At 42.5% G+C, this 15,076-nt stretch overlaps 1 long non-coding RNA gene across 1 annotated transcript; it reads left to right on the top strand.

The window, feature by feature from the left end:
* Nucleotides 1-91: 91 nt before the first annotated feature.
* Nucleotides 92-14,139, top strand: LOC146891166 (uncharacterized). The gene is made up of 2 exons (XR_015735241.1): nucleotides 92-217; nucleotides 13,765-14,139. It is a non-coding gene; the product is annotated as an uncharacterized LOC146891166 (long non-coding RNA).
* Nucleotides 14,140-15,076: the final 937 nt, after the last annotated feature.

The raw sequence follows: 15,076 nt of genomic DNA, 5'->3' as shown, positions 1-15,076 counted from the left end.
GTCATTCTCTGGAGCTATTGTTTAATCATTTTCTCTCTCTGCCAGCGAGTTCACTCCTTCTGTTTTTTCTTGTGATGTTCCCTGACTCACTGAGGGGGTGGTATAAATATATATTTTAGGTCTGAACCATCAACCATCATGTATTCTCAGCATCTTAAGTAGCCAAGAGTCTCTGCATTCTCTCCATTCACTGCAAAGGGGGTCTTCGAAGAATAAGGTTTGGAGAAGCATTTGTTTTGGGTTATGTATAAGTATTTAAAAGATCGCGTGATGTCTTGTCAGTTAAGCTAAACAACTTATCTTTGTTAACAATTCTCTTTTCTGCTCACTTTGTCTCTCAGATATTTCATTGGATAAATACTAATTTTCTTTGAAGAACCAGAAAAGAAATGGATTTTTCCTTTCCCATGTCTAATTTATCATGAAAAATTTCTTATATCTTCCTTATAGAAAAACACACACCAGGAACACACTGAAGAGGCTCAAAGTTGGCCTGTAATCCACGCCTCCCCAAGGACAGAAAACGTCCTGGAGTGCAGGGGCTGTTGTTCATATGAGATCACAAGTCATGTGTTTTCACATGTAAACAAGGTTGGTTGTCTCAACTGCATCGGATGTGCCTTACACATGTAGGTGGGAGGCACAGAGGTATGGATCATGTCAGGATGTATGCTTGCCCACGATTGGACGACAGTGGGAAGCCTTGTGGGTTCTGCCTTTATGAGAACCTGACTAACATAATTCAATGCCATTCTCTGGGAATTCTGGGAATGGACCTGGCCAGTGCTCGTCTTCCTGGCCAGCATTAAATGAAGCTTGCTGTAATCGAGCAATCGTGGGTTTGTCTGTCTTGTAGTTTTCAGGTTTAACAACACAGTGGTGTATTAGTTTTTCAATTTTTTTTTTAGAAACATTTTAGTCTAGGTTCTTCATTGGTATTTCAAGTGAACAACATCAAGTTCTTTTTTCTTTAATTTTTTTCATACAACATAATTTGATCATATTCTTCTCCTCCCCAAATCCTCCCAGATTCTCCCTATCTCCTCCCCCACCCAACTTTATAACTTTATTCTCTCTCTCTCTCTCTCTCTCTCTCTCTCTCTCTCTTTCTTTCTCCCTCTCTCTCTCTCTCCAAGCAAAAATGAAAATCAAAAACAAAGTCGTCAACACCCAAAACAGATCTAATGTGTTTTGTTGTTTTTGTATCATTTTGGTATGTTTTCTTAATTTGTAATTCTTCAGGGAGAGTTATGTTGATGACCATGTTTATGTCGGGGATCTCCCACCTTGACTTTTAAAGATAAAGGTTACTTACATGCTAAGAGGGTAACAGCAATTTCTCTCTTTGGAATAAGAAAATTTTGAATTATTGTTGAAGTCGCTACAATTTCATTTCTATTTCCTGGAAGAGCTTTTTATCTGAAGGGTGCTGGGTTTTAGTCATCAAACTTAGTCACCATTAACGTGGAATTTGGGCCCTAAGTAGGTTGGGCTTTATTGTTTGACGCTTAATTTCCTCACTAAGGAAGCTAACATGAAAATGTTGCCCCCTCTTTTGATTTAACGTCCTGATTTCTCTGCTCTCTGCCCTTTGTTCTCTTCTGTTCCCTCTTTGTTGGGTTTTTAAATTCCTTTATTTTCTGTGCTATGAGCCAGTACAGAAGTTCTTTCTTTACCCTCCACTCACACCCATGAACTCATCCCCGTCAGCATGAGGGGAATATGTGTTTCCAGAGCTCTGGAGTCTGATACAAGCACAGGGAGACTTTTCCTACCAGTCTCAGTGTTGATGGAATGCCCCTGGGGATTCCATTTCCTCTCCCTGTTGGAGCTCTGTGCTCTGATCAATGTTTCCTACAGTATTAGCCAAGTGGCTCAAAACCCCCACTCGGCAAGGTCTTTTTTATGGATATAATTGGACAGGGTGGCATCTTCTAGCCTGTTTGTCTCACACCTCACGAAATCACCTTACAGTATCACTTTTCCTTTCTCAATTTCTTCAAGACCTTATCTGTGCTTTGTCTTGGCATATGCTGTACTTTCTATTCGGAACTCTTTGCAAGTTGGTTTTAACTCACAGTTTCTAGTCTTAGTCCCAAATATTACCGATAAGGAATTTCTCCTCCCATAGTGTATTCACAGTCTATGAAAAATTATTTTTGTCATTATTATTCATTTAAATGAACAAATACACTTTTTAAAAGATTTACCTATTTTCATTGAATGTGCAGGAATGTTGGGCCTGAATGTATGTGTGGGCCTGGTTCCTGCAGAGGTCAGAAGAGGGTGTTGGATCCTCCTGGAACTGAAATTGCAATGTGAGTCCTGGGCATTGAACCCAGGTCTTCCACAAGAGTAGCAATATGCTTAACAGCTGAGCCAACTCTCCGGCCCTGTGCACGTTTATCTTTCTCACCAGCTTTCTCATTCACTTCCGATGAAGAGTCTGCTTTTTTTGTGAAGCCTTCCGGATTCAGCCTGTCATTGCCCTTCTTTGTAGTCCTCTACCTTCTGGATGACAAAGGGAGTCCCCACCTCAGGATTTAGATGAGACTCTGGAGACCCATACAGTAAAGACAGTGCCAGGAAGCAGTCCCGAGATCAGCTAGCACAGCTGCAGCTGTTTGTAGCTGAGACCATCAAGGTCCGAGAATGACAGCTGACTTAATGACAAGACAGACAGGAGAGCCTGCCTTGTACCCCAGGGTGACCCACTTCAAGTTTTTTTGTTGACCAAGCCTCACTTCTCCCCATTCTCTCTGGCTGCTCCACAGCTTTTCCCTGAGCACAGGGCATCCATTTCTTCTTAGATTCTATAAACTCAGTGGCTGCTACAGAAATATGGTAACCCGACTCTTACAATCTTTTCATATAATTGGAGGAATAAAAAGACTCTTAAGACTTATCCTAGAAGAAATTGCCTGAAATTGGTTTTGTCTGAGAGTTTCATTGTTCAGCCCGGTCTGCACAATTCATTCTTTGTGGATCTTGCAATCTTGCAAGAATTAGAGAGAGCAAATATTTGCTGGGTTTATCTGAGTCTAACTGTTCAGTGAGCCTTAGTTTACATGAACTCACTAACTTTTCAGGTACTCTTTGAAGTACGTATCACCATTTACTTTCTCAAACAGTGAAATAGGCTCAGAGCTGATAAACCATGTCCACATTTGGTTAGCCAGGAAGTGAGATTTGTACGCATGTTTGCCTGTTTCTACACTGGGTATGCTTGGGTATTATGCCCTGTTGGTTATATCTTGAGACGTGGTCTTCCACCCAAAATTCCTCCAAATGTCTTTTATGTTCCAGTGTGCAGCTTCCTCCCCCTGCCCACACCTACATCTCTTTAGGGAATCGGCCTTGCATTCTTCCATGGAGAATGGACTTTGTGCTAAGGAAACTGCTTTACATAGCTCCCGTCTGGAGAGCTGGTCTTCCACAGTGCTGGGGTCGGGAAATATGAGCACCCTTGTCTCTGTCTAAAACAACAGCAGAGATCCCTGTGGGTCAATCTTATGTGCCCTGTGTGGGACTCCGCCTGCCACCACATTCCTGATTGCTACTTCTCTCTGACTGTTGAGTTTCTTCTACCCACTTTTTCCCCTCTGATAAAATCCTCAGTAAATGGCTTTGTCTCAAATTGCTCATAGGAAGTCCAGAATAAGATAGAATTTCAAACTTTAACTATCAAATGATATTTATTAAGCCCTTATGTGTGTGACGTGCTTCACGGGATAACTTAGTCCTCAGAACAGCACCACCCGTAGATAACACATCTGATTTTACAAATGAGAGAGCTGAGCCTTCCTTTCCTGTTCAGTCACACACCCAACAGGACTGAGAACTAAGTGGACACCCTGATCTGACTCTAAGCCACTTTGTAACCTTTACGCCGCATTCCTGGAGAGTTCATCATTTGCTCTCTCAGAAATCCAGTTCACAGCCGGTCAAACCCTATCTGAAGAAGGCTATTAAAAGCCAACACTAAAAATCCCAGCCCAAACAAAAGTATTGCGTGTTTTATACTGATATTTTCTTCAAGATGTGTGAAGTTGGTGGGAAAGCAGAATTCCTGTCTGAGGAATCCTAGCAGGCTCAGTCACGTCGTCCTCACAGTGATCCCTTAATTATTTATGGAGCATACGCTCTGTGATAAACTCAGGTGACAGGATGTCCTTTTCCACAGGGGACGTGTGAATCAGTGAGGAAGACTGACTGATGAAGCTCTGTCATGGAGGCAGATGAGTAGCTTAATAAAAGTGAATGATAGTAAGGATGAAGCTAAGAAACACACCCGTGTATTTCCTGGGTGAGTCAGGGCTGCTGACAGACCTGGGCAGTGATGACATCTAGGATGGGCCGTAAGGACAGGGGAGGAGTTAGATGGTTCTCTTACCCTGTTCCGTTCTGTTTTATTCTGGAAGATACCAGAGTTGTGCTTGAAAGAGAAGCCAGACTGTCCCAGATGAAGACAGAGCGGACATCCCTTCTTCTAGGTACATTTCTAACAAAGGTCTCCATCCCCAAGCACTCACTCTGGTGGGTGGAGCAACACAGCTTCCCTCTGACTGGGAACTGGAGTGAGGGGAGTTTCTGTGTTCTTTAAAATAGTGCAGAATTATTTCATCATTAGGATGTGTTTCTTCCTCCCGTCAAATGGACGCGTAAGTTATGAAGATGATAGGAAACTAGTATTGTTTCCTAGTTCCAACGGCGTCATGTTTTTTTCCCTCTGGTATATATGTGAATTCAACTTTCTGTGTAATGAAGTAGCAAGAACTTTGCTTGCCTTACACAGGAATCTGGCATGGGTACCTCCTTTGAGGTAGTGATTGTGATTGTGACTCTTGGGTCCGCTTTTTAATTCTGTTGTCCACTCGTCACTGGGGATAGGACAGGTGTCGTCCCTGCACACACTTTTTACACTGACTCACTTAGCAAAAGTGACTTTTAAAAAGTACGTTTGTTCTGGGGTGGGAGAGGTTTTGGCAGGTGTCGACGGCAACACTCCCTAAGGAAGCATGGTTTCGCACTGGGTTGAGGGTACAGACTGGGCTGTCTGAGGTTAACCCCCATCTTTATAGCATGGCTGCTGTATTACCCTCTCCCTACTTCCATATCCAGGGTAGGGATAATAAAATTTCTCTCAGAATGTTGCAAAGCAAAAGAGAATTAAAGACAGGACTCTAAAGACATGCTGGCACAGCGTTGAGCACTGGTTTGCCTTCTGCCGTTGGGAATAGGGCAGTACCAAGTCAGGAAGACCTGACTGTACTGGTGAGGTCTTGGAGGCTCAGTATTGACTCAGGTGATCCAGCCATGGGAGGGGGAACCCACTTTCTGTGAGTTTTATTTGGGGAGTCTAACCAAGTTCTCACGGAAAATGCTGATGACAAGCACCTCCTTCTTCACAGGGGGAAGAGAAACAGAAGTTTCTGATATAGTTGTCCTTATAAAATCTGCCCCCAGGAGAAGCCAGTAAGCCAAGCGTAACCAGCTGCGAGTTTCTCAGGGCCCATATGGCATGGGAGAAGAGTCCAGCTCTGTCAGATCTAGGCTCCCACGTGGAGAAGAAATTACTCAAGTGAGTTCACTCAGCTGCCCCATCCTCTGAAGGAGGGAGAATGATTCTGAGGTCATTTGAGGCACCCACAGGCCAGAGGCATTGGCTCACTAAAAGAAACTGACTTCACAGGATCAAAGCAAGCCTTCTTCCTGTGGACACACTTTGTCACTGCATCTAAATCTATTTCAGATCCTTTCACCCAGTTCATCACGGATAGGCTTGAAAATAAAACACAAAGCATTACTGAAAGTCAAGGAACAGTGTGAAGAGATGGGGAAGCCAAGAACCAGGAAAAACAGAGCACAGCCTCCTTATCAGACCAGAGTTTATTATTTATCTTTATTGAAAAAATTTTCATATATATTCAGATCATGCTTCCCCTCCCCACCTCTTAACCTTATGTTTTTTCTCTCTCTCTTTCAAAATAAACAAAGACAAAAGCACAAGAAACCCCCACAAAAACACAAAAATAAAAATCAAAACAAATGAAGACCAGTAAGACAAAAATGCCAGACAAAACAAAATTAATGAAAATGCCCACAAAAATACCATTGTGTTGGTCAACTGCTCGTGGGCATGAGGCCTGCCCTGAGGTGTGATTGATACACTCAGACACTTCACTGGAGAAACATGGTTTCCCTTTGACAGCTGGTATCAGTTTCAGAGAGCTCCTTGGGTACTGGTAGGACCCATGCCCACGTCCCAGTCTTAGTGCTGGAACTCTATCTGGCTTGAACCTGTGCTTGCTTCTTGGGACTTTGTGTTTACATCCCCCTCCTTCTGCTTGGACTTTTTTCTGGTGTGAACTTGGTCAGGACTTGTAGAAGCTTTCACTCTCTGTGAGTTTATATGCACATCAGTTTTGCTGGGTCTAGAAGAAGGTTTTCTGAAAAGAGATGTCCTTGGGGCCACCCATCACCTCTGGTTCTTCCCCCAACCCTGGCTCCTGTTTATTCTGTTCTCTGCAAGACTAATAACCTTGGTTAAAAACAGGCTAATATACTCAGTGAGACTCCACTGGAGAAAACGAATCCCCTCTGTGTCAGCTTGTATCAGTTGCAAATAGCTTCTAGATTGGGGGTCAGACCCCATGGCCACTTCCCCCTCTCAGTTTGAACCTGTGCAGATTTTGTGTGCACTGCCATAGTCTCTGTGAGTTCATGTGTGCATCTATCCTATAAATTCTTGAAAATACTGTTTTCTTGGCATCATCCATCGTCTTCAATCTTTCCATCCCCTTTTCTGCACAGATCCTTGAGCTTGGAGAGGAGGGATTTGACGAACACATCCTGTTTAGAACTGAGTGTTCAATTCACTGCATGTCGTCTAGTTGTGGGATACTGTGTTAAAATGCCATGTACTGGAAGAAGAAGTTTCTCTGATGAGAGCTGAGTGAGGAACTAGTCTGTGGATATTGAGCTATGCCATTAGGAGCCATTTTATTGGTATTTTCTCTCTTTTTTTTTTTTTAAAAAAAGCAGAGTGATAGTAGTAGGTTTCCCCCTAGACTCACAACTTATCTAGTCACAGTTTCTTGGCCACTCTAGCAGTGTTCGGTATAGGTTCTATTTCATGAAGTTGGCTTTAAATGCAAACAAAAATTGATTGGTCGCTCCCATAACATTTGCACCACTATTGCAGGCAGGCCACTGTTGAAGGTCACAGGGTCTGTTAATGTGGGCAATATTCATGATTATCTTTCCTTTCTGGTAGCTTGCAGAGTACCTTCTAGTACCATGACCATTGGTCATTAAGGGTGAAGCTTCTTGTTAGGTACCAGCTTGACTTCTCTGTGTTTGATGACCTAAATAAGTGTTGTCTTCAACAGGAAGGCCTTACCATCAAGTTGCAGTGAGCAACCAATAGTCTTGACAACAGCCTGTGATGTTTCAGAGCTTCATTGGGGCTCCTTTGGTCAAGAACATAACGTGATATTGAGACATTGGAGGTCTTACTTGGTGGCTTAAGATATAGTTGCAGCATTGTCTCCCTTATTATTTTGTGACTTTACTTAGGTTCCATTCATACATGTATATTTTAGAAAATTCTATAGTAGTAGGTTTCGATATGGTTTTTCACATGGCAGGTTCTTTCTATATTTTTTAGATTGGTGGTTTTTTACTAGCAATGATAATACGGTTGCTGTGCCTGGGCCCTCATACCTATACTCTTAATTAGAGGGAGGTGGTGGCCCCAACAGTATTAGCTCTTTTAGTAGAAGTTTTACCAAAATCCTCAAGAGATTTCACACATCAGCAAATATGATAGACCTTCATATCGTGGCTGTTATGCTGGTCAGGAGGAGTCATTTGTGTATCAGCTGCGATGACTGATCACCTGAGAGCTTGTTAGAAATGCAGACTCGCAGGCATTAACCCAGATCTGATGGATCACAGCTTTCATTTCAATAAGGTTCCAGGAAGAAACCGCATTGTAACAAGATTCCATTAATCGCATTGACTTTGGAGAGCTGCCGGTGCTCACCATATTGGCAGAATTGTCATCCGTTGGCTCTGTTAGGTTGCCTTGCACGCACGTTCCTGCTTTCCAGTGACAGCTCTCGGGAGGAGAAACAGGCTCTGCATAGCAGGCTTGACACCCAAATAATCCTTCATGCTTGGCCTGTTTTCTTGGCAAGGTTCACATCTTTAGGTTTTTTAGTAGTCATGAGCTTTGCTGTTGGTACAGCCAGCTTGTGTATTTGTGTTTTGGTATGCCCACCTATCTCCATTCTCCTGTCGATCCTTGCTACCTGTGAAGAAATGTTATGCGTTGCTCCTGTTTCCATGAAATAGTAGCCCAAGTATTTACTAATGATTGGTTGGATTGCTTGTTTCTAAGCACTTTTAGTCACCCCCGCCCATTTTTTCCATGTGTTTCAAAGCAGCACAATAAAAGTCATCATTGAGCTTATTTATAGACAATAATGCTTAAACGAATCTAAGGTCAGCAGTTAAAGAGAAGACAAAGGCTACTTTAGTGAGGTTAACAGGAGAGAAGAGTGGTTTTGTTTGTGGAACAAGACGTGACAAGTATTTTAGCAGCTCCACAACAGCGCATGGGTAGGTCGTTCTGTGCAAAGGGTTCTTCATTCAGGAAACTTAAAGGAAATCCCAGTATAGGATTCAAAAACAGATCATTGTTACAACACTGGCCTGCACCAACAAGCCTGAACCTGTAGCCTGAGCAGGGCATGGCGCCCTGCAGTTCTCTGTCCGAGTTATGAAGCACTCTGCTGCAGCCTAACAACTCTCAATTTTAGGTAGCTGGCGCCTCCATGCTCCTCGTCACATATGCGTGCTGAACTAAGTCAGCACTTAGTGGGATGAGAATCGTCCCACTATTCCTAAAAGACTACAAACAGTCAGGCATGCCCTTTGCTCTGGAGATTGTCTGGAGCTCCCTAGGGAGAGCACTTTGTTGGACTGGTGAAGAAGGCTTGGCAGCTCACTGAAGAGGTTTTCTGGCCTCTACCTGCAATCCCGCTCATGGCTCTCTCTCTCTCTCTCTCTCTCTCTCTCTCTCTCTCTCTCTCTCTCTCAGTCTTTCTCTCTGTCTCTGTCTCTCTCTCATTATCACTCTTAATGGAGTTCATCCTCAGGTTTGAAAGGGAAGCCTTTCATTCCCTCTGAAGCTCCATCATGTGGATAGCTCCATAAATTGTCTTGTTTCTGGCTGTGCTCTCTCTTCTACCCAAGGCCCCTCATGTCCTTGAGGCTCTTTCATGATAGTAAAACCTCATTGAAGTGAATTGTGCCAACTTCCTTTCTGGGCCGACTGCCACTTTATCATCTTTCATAACAAATATGAAGTTGGGAACGAATTCAGAGTTTCTGAGAGCTAAAATCAAGAGCTTCACACTGAGGTACTTCTTCACACCTGTTAGAGCAGTAGACTAAGTACGTGTCGGAAACAAACAAAGGGCTGTAGCCATAGACCAGTTGCTGAAATGCTTTCCTTGGGAGCATGGGGATCAAAGTTTAGTGATCCCGGGACAATCCAATAAATAAACAAACGTTCTATCTGCAGTGATATGCACTCGTAATCTTGGTACTAGGAATGAGGATGAGACAGACAGATCTTTTGGACTCACTGGCTGGGCAGCCCAGTCTTCTTGGCTAGTTCCAGGATAAAGAGTGGTAACCACTGTCTCAAACAAATCAAAACATAAAACAAAGGCCATAAACAAAATCTGACTTTGTCTCAGGCCTCCACATGTATATGAACATACATGTACCTGCACATGTGAACACACATACTTATATACACAACCAATATCTATATACACATTTGTCTATATGTGTGTACACACACACACACACACACACACACATATATATATACACAATCAATAGATGACGGGTAGATAAAACCAGAAAATAAGTAAGGATATACATAAAATAGAAGCGCTGTGCATTTCTGGTAGAAGTATTGCAGCCATCCTAGAAAACGTGCGGCCAGTCGTCACAATGAACGCCAAAAGAATCACGTTTGGGTAAACACCACGGCAAATGAAATCAGGAGGAGGAACTGATATTTGCACGCATGGTCATAGCTTTATGATTCATAACAGCATCTCGAGTAACCATTTATGGCTAAACGGAAGAGGATGTCCATGGCAGAATATTTTCCAGCCTTCAAAAGAAAGAAAATCTTCACACACGCTACCCTGTAGGTAGCTTTGCAGATGGCATGCAGGCAAAATGATGTGGTCATACAAGGGCAAGTGTTCTCATCCACTTACATAGAGCACTCAGAGGAGTCAGACGTAGAGGCAGAAAGGAAATCGGTGGTTGTGGGGGCTGAGATGAGCAAGAGGGAGTTACTGTTTAACAGAGATGGCGCTTCCGCTGGAGCAGATGGTGAAGAGGACTGAGGGCTGCGTGACAGCGTGAATGTGCTCAGTGCTGTGGCTACTGACGGAAGGAGGGTTAGCAGGAAACCTTGGCAGTCTGTGTATTTTACCAGACTGAAAACACCCAGGAATTTGAGAGAATGAGTGGTTACTATTTATCTGTTATACTACATGTTCGTGTTGAGTCGGTCAGCCCTTTCTTTGTAGTGAGCTTTCCTTTCTTTGGGAGCTTGCTGTTGTTAGGTTGGTTACTAGGCACGGAACTCCCAGAAAATGAAGTTGCCAATAGTTCAGCATATATTTCCTGAGCCCCTGTTGACTACCAGTGCAGCAATGTCATAGATGTACAGTCTTTAATGAGGTCATAGATTAGAGCTGGCCACAAACTCAACAAAGTCAGATAAAAATAAAAACAGTCTTGAGTTATTGAGGTCATCAGTTAATATGCAAAACAGACACTGAGATAGATGATTGCAATATGATACCATGCAACATAAAACACAAGCATATAACACATTGTACTTTATATATTAAAGTATCTGACTCCCCAAGAGTCCAAATATTACAGGTTTGACCATCATCAGCCTATGGGTCTGCTGAGAGCTGGTAGAAACTTTTGGAGGTGGGACCTAGTGAGAGGAAGTTAGCTTACGGGGTCATACTCTCAAAAGAGGATATTGGCACCATGATATTTTCTTTTCTGTCTTTTCATCTTGGCTACCACAATGGGCCTTGCTTACTACAGAGGCTCAAGAACTATGGTGATCATGGATCATGGGCTGAAACCATGATAAACACGTGTTTCTATCCCTTTCTCTACTCCTTCACCAGCATCTGTGTAGTGACATTTTATTTGTATTTTAATAAATGAAGCTTGCCTGAGGATCAGAAAAGTAAAACAGCCACATTGGCCAGCCTTGCAGAGCAGGCAGCAATGATACACACTTTTAATTCCAGTAGCCACACTAGCTTTTCATAGAAGCCAGGCAGTAGTGGTGCACGCCCTTAATCTCAGAACTAGAGAGGATTATAAAACGGGAGGAGACAGCTCTCAATTTCAGTCTCATTGTGAGATTCCTGGAGGCAGAGTCATCATTTTCAGACTGAGGCTGAGGTAAGAGTCAGTGACTGGCTGTTTCACTTTTCTGGTCTTCAGGTTGAACTCCAATATCCGTCTCTGAGTTTTTATTAATGGTGCTTTGCATCTGGAAACAGTACACACACTTTTCATATTAGAAGAACCCTTCTCCTAAAAGGAAAACCCAGAACCTGGATTTGCTGCTTCATGCCATGAACAATTTGGTGTGCTTGCCTTACTTGACCTCTTCTTGGTACTTGATGTTGTTGGCCATTTCCTCTTTGGGGAAGCAACCCTTGGTTGTTTTCATAACATGCTCTAATTGCATTTACAATGCCCTGGCTACTCCTTTTCAGTTGAGTTCACAGCGCTCTTTTCTTCCTGTCCCCTTTAAAAATGCTAACTCTTTTCAAATGTTCATGCTTGGCTCTCTGTCTCTGTATAGAGAGTAATCTCACTTCTACACATGGTTTCCAGCATCTTCTCTGTGTTAATGGTGATACACCTCCATTCTAGGTTTCTCAACAACAGCCCTAGACTCAAGAAGCTGGGGAGTTTATGTTTTAAATGTGTCTCTATCATTTAAATACTGGCATGAAGTATAAATAATGTCAGAATCACTAGGCCTCAGGCCACCTAAAGCACACTTAATGTCCTCATTGAGAAAACTATCTATCGAGAAATTCTAGAATCAACAAGATATAGGAAGTAAATAAATGTTAGTGAGTAATTAAGTAAAATTTCTTGTCTGAGCATGCAATGCCTAAGAACAAAATCTGAGACAGCACTCTGTGGATGGGTAGCTTGCAGTTTAGAGATAGATGAGACTGATCATGCATTTCTGTTGGAAGTGAGCAGATGAAAGGAACGATACCCCTTAGAACTGGATCACTATTAAGTGAATAATAAATACAAAAAATGTCTGGAAGTTGGAAAAAAACCCAAAGAATAAAATCAAATATCAAACAAATTGTAAGAAAGATATTATGTTTACAGTTGGAAATGAGAATGGCAAAATTAGTTGTCCATAAAATTCTCATTCCCCCTATTATATCTTTGCTCAGTGGCTCTCCAGCTCAGAGAGCTCACAGTCTCTCCCGACAGACCGAATCTCTTGATCCCTCCCACTATATTGGGCAGCACCCTTGTTCTCATGCAAAGATGGCCCTGTCTTGTTAGTACCGTTTGCCATCTGTGAGCATCGCCCAAGTTTAAAGTCCAAGATGTGCGGCTTACAAGGGACTTTCCAGATTCATGGCTTAGCTGCTGCTCTGGCCTTTTCACCTCTGGCTTGTCTGTCCTCATGCTTTTGGGGTGAATCGTTCTGACTTTACTAAACGGGGCCTTATTTTTGCTTATTTCCTTTTCCTGTTTGTCCAGAATCTCCTTCCCCATTTCTCTGAGAGTTTGATGAGGTGCTGTCTCGTCGAAATTGTTTTCTCTTTTGCTTCCCTGTAATTTATCACACCATGTTAATTGATATTGCCCTTTTGTTGGCTTTTCCTACTAAACTATAAGCCGTTTGTAGGCAAGTATCTTATAGAAGGAGCCTTTAGCACAAACTCACTCATGAGCAGTTATTATAGCCCAGATGTTAGACCATGCAGTGCCCAAACTGTTACAGTGTATCTATGAAATGACCCTTACAGGCTCATGCCTGTAAGGTCACACTGCTTTAGGAGGTTCTGGAGTCTTTAAGAGGTGGGGACTGGTTGAACGGGTTGGAGGAGCTAGGTCACTGGACATGCACTTTGAAGATTATTCCTGTTCCTTACTTCCTTTCTGTTTCTGTTTCCGGCCCACCACAAGGAGAAGACTCTCTTTTTCCAGATGCTCCCACTGCCATGATGCCCCAAATGCATGGGACCAAAAACCAAGTAACCGAACACCCTGAAGCCATGAACCCAGACAAACCACTCCTCTCTTCAGTTGTCCTCTCAGATATTTTGGTCAGTTACGTGATTAAGACACAGACCAAAATTTAGAAAGCAGGCTCTCTGTTTAAAATTCGATTTATTTAGCTTTTAAAGACGGAAGATGAACTGCTTTCTGAATTATTTATTATATTTTCTGAGTAATATGTAGATGGCATTCTTGGTTGCATGGAACAGAATATCAAGTGAATTTTTACACAGAAAGGCAATTAGAAACATATTATATGCCACAGCAAAAGTAAGTGTCAGGTTGGGAGTAACTATGGAAACGAGGAATAAGGATAGCGTCAAGTTTCTGATCATTTCCTGCCTTCTTTGTCTCTTCTTTCATCAGAACAAGTTCCCAGAGACCAGGTCAGAACCTCATAACACACAGCTTTGCTGCCAGAGACACACGGGTCTTATTCCTTGTGCTTACCTCACAAAGAAGAGAGGTGCCTGGCTTCTGACTCACTCATCCTCAATGAATGAATCACCTGTGTCCAGAAGAGAAGTGTTCAGCCTTCCCTGAGTCACCCACCCTGAACATTCACCTGCCAGCAGGAGAAGATGCCCATCCGCCTGACTCAGGTCCACCCCGGTGAATCAACCTCGAAGGAGAAGCCAGGGAATGAAAGCTATGGTGGGTGGGATCAATCCTTCCTTTTCAAGGGGAGGCCCTCAGCATCACTCGAGTCTCGCTCAAAACAAAGAATCCTGGGCGTTTGAATTTACTGAACCAGATCTGTGTTTTTAAATAGCTCCCCAAGTGATTTGTGTTCAAACTGAAGTTTGAGAAGGTGACAATTCGTGTACCAGGAATAGTCACTCTTCATTTCTCCTGAAGATGGAAAGTTTAGCATTGATGTCAAGTGACAGGAGGCATTTCAAGAGATACAAGATCATCCCAAGCAACTGGGACAAAATATGACAAGGTTTAGAAATTTCTTTTAGAGGAATTAAAAAATAAATTAGTGATTATTTATTTATTGATTGATTGATTTTTATTGAGACAGAGTCACCCTGTGAATTCCTGGAACTCACTACACAGATTAGGCTGGCCTTGAACTCATAGAGATCCTTCTACTTTTATCTCCATAGTGCTGGAATTAAAGGAATGCACCACTATGCCTGTTACAGGAATTTTTAAAGAGAAAAAGTATTTTTCTTAAGGATAATTTGTCACATATGCAAAGACAGGCATTTTCACTCCCTTTATAATTTTTCTAGCCAATTTACTTTCCTCAATGCACCTGCCAGAGATTTAGTACTGGCTCCTAGAACCTGTCTGCACCGGTCAGTGGCAGACATTCTCCTGGGGCTACTTTCCTTGTGTTTGCCATATGTTCCCACTTTCCCTGTTGGTCATTGACTGGTATCCCTTCAGTATCAGAGTGATCTGTGTCAACCGATCAGCCAGGTGTGAGACATTGGGTGTTCTGTAACAAAGCCTCTGCAGGATGTCAAAGCTTTTTCTGGAGAGAATAAAGGGAAACAATCACAATGTAGCTCAAGTTCATACAGGTTTCCTGTATTTGTGAATCTTCACTTCTGGTACATATACATATATATCATATACATATATACATGTAGAGACATGACTAACTAGGTTCATTAGTTTTAAGTATGGAAGACTTTTTAGAGTTCATTAAAGAAAAATGGAGTCT

The sequence above is a fragment of the Myodes glareolus genome, chromosome 17 (genome assembly GCF_982192425.1).
Source record: "Myodes glareolus chromosome 17, mMyoGla1.1, whole genome shotgun sequence".
Lineage (NCBI taxonomy): Eukaryota > Metazoa > Chordata > Mammalia > Rodentia > Cricetidae > Myodes > Myodes glareolus.
The sequence above is the reverse complement of the archived record's forward strand: the minus strand, read 5'-3'. Positions and strand labels throughout refer to the sequence as shown.